The sequence below is a fragment of the Sorghum bicolor genome, chromosome 5, assembly GCF_000003195.3.
Source record: "Sorghum bicolor cultivar BTx623 chromosome 5, Sorghum_bicolor_NCBIv3, whole genome shotgun sequence".
Classification (NCBI taxonomy): Eukaryota; Viridiplantae; Streptophyta; class Magnoliopsida; order Poales; family Poaceae; genus Sorghum; species Sorghum bicolor.
This window is the reverse complement of record NC_012874.2, coordinates 69,888,262-69,890,579: the sequence shown is the minus strand read 5'-3', so window position 1 is coordinate 69,890,579 and position 2,318 is coordinate 69,888,262.

Sequence of the window (2,318 nt, the reverse complement as noted above, 5' to 3'; positions counted from 1 at the left end):
TCTTTGCATCACTATTAATTTCGTCTATAGGACTGTCAATACTAACACTAACTACGTGAGAATCATCAGTAATTCTTAAACTAATAAAACAGCAAGAGAATTCTTATTGTTACCTTGTGGTACTTCACTTACAGATTGGCTTTCTTTGTAACTGCTTGTGCACTTTCTACCATTGTCATCCAATCCCCAGAAAATCCTTTAGGTCTCCTGTGTCCTTGTCCACCTTGATAGGAGTATAGGACCCATGTTTTGAGCCTAGTTAGTCCTTGATTGGATAATATTTATCAAATACAAACGAAAATACTACGGTGTCTATTTTGCAACTAAACAAGGCCTCCTACTGCCTTGCTCAGACCAGAATTTGATTCCTGGGGCCATTTTCTGGTTGATACAACAACCAAAGATGCTCGACTGTCAAAACCACTTTGTAGTAGTCCCATATCCATCACACCATCAATATGCTCTTCACTAGTTATCATGTTTTCATTAGATGTCTGACCAGTTGAACTTTGTTTAGATATCACCTAGACAGAACGAATAAAAGGCTAAAACTAAAGATCAGATGATCTCTCGCTGCGTGATCAAATGATCTCTAGCTGCGTGCTCATTGGCCATTGCCATGGTCAGCTTCTTGTCAGCTAGGGTCTGGCTCTCGGACTCGTGTGGCGGTGTGGGGGTGAAATTGATGGGGGTATGGGACTGCATCAGGGTCCAGACCTTTGTGTAAAATAAAATGGAATAGGCTGGCCTGCAAAGACAGACACTGCCTGAATGCCTGTGTGGTGCATAGTAACAGTGTACACTTCATTGCAGCCAGCGAATAGAGTCCAGTATAGAATCTCACTTCTCTTGCAGGTTTTCTACTAGCAGCACATATATTGTTTAGAAATAAAAAAAAACTGCTGCAAATTGATCAAGTGAAGAGGTTCTGGGAAGGAAACAGGTGTAGCTGTCACTACATGCTACCAGGAGCCAAGGAGGTCACAAAGTGGCCTGCAACCTATTTACATAGCCCCCATAAGCCCACCTTGAATATAGGTGTATGTCCACAGCCATTAAACTTTCAAATTCACCAAGAAAACAACACTTTTGATCAAATCCTGATAAACATATTTTTCAATTAACTGAGAAAACAACACCCGTTTAAGTGGGGACGAATGGATGGACACGCCTTCGACGGGAACCGCAGGTCTGGTTTCATCCGCTAGTTATAGTTATGCGCCTCGTCGTTCCGCGCTCGTGCGAGCGAATTTCCAACGTGAGTCGCTGACCGGTGGACCATGGTGTTCTGAGGGCCCACTTGCAGAGAGGGCGGCTCAGGTTCTGGGCGCGTGACCCAACAGGCTCCCCCACCACCCTACGCGCCCGGGCGTCGGGTGCGGTATTATTTTCTCACTGACCAGTGGCCCCTGAGGCACATGGACCCACCGACAGTGAGATGGGTGTAGAACTAAGGCGTGCGTCGTCTCCACGATGGGTCTCTCTCGCTCATCTCCTTGTTCCCCCTTTTCCTGTTTCCCTGTAGGAGGCTGGTCGGGCGCCGCCAGATTCCGGCACCGCTAACCTGTGTGTTAATGAATTGAGGTGCTTTTAGTAAATCTTCATTCTTCTGTAGCTATGTGATTTCACGATTTTTTGAACAGGTTTTTAATGTTAAATTCCAAGCTTCATGTATAATTCTGTACATTAGCTAGGTTTCTTATGGCGTTTTCAAAATCCATGAATTGTTGATTTACTTCAATCTATAGGATGATGGTCTGTGCGAGCAAGTGAAGAAAGTTGACTTGCTTCAATCTCATTCCATTTTGTTGTATCCTGATGGACAGGCAGAAGTCTTTGTTGTGTATTAACGATTGTTGAAAGCCATTAACATCTTGAAGATGATGCAGTGTACCATATGACTATTTAGCATTTTCCATGGCCAGTGACTTTATTTCTCTTCTTTATTCTGTTTTTTTTTCTAAAATAATGTTCTTGATGTCATGCCTGAAAGTCTGAAACTCCATCTTACACAATCTCCATATCTTGAAAAGTATAAAAACTAGGATACCGGAATACTGATGTTGATATATATATATATGTTAAATGTATAACTTTTTCTCTGTTTCTATGGCCAGGTTATCTTTAAATACTGACGATTTGGCAATGAGTTCCAGATCATCAGGAATAATATTGACAAGATCAAGTTGATATCCTATTCAAGCCATCCCTATGTTCTTCTCCAGGTTCCGCTTGTAATATCTCTTCAATTTCTTATTCCATTTTGCCGATGCTCTGTGGATACAATAACTGTGGGCTTAATTTTAGGACTGGAACTA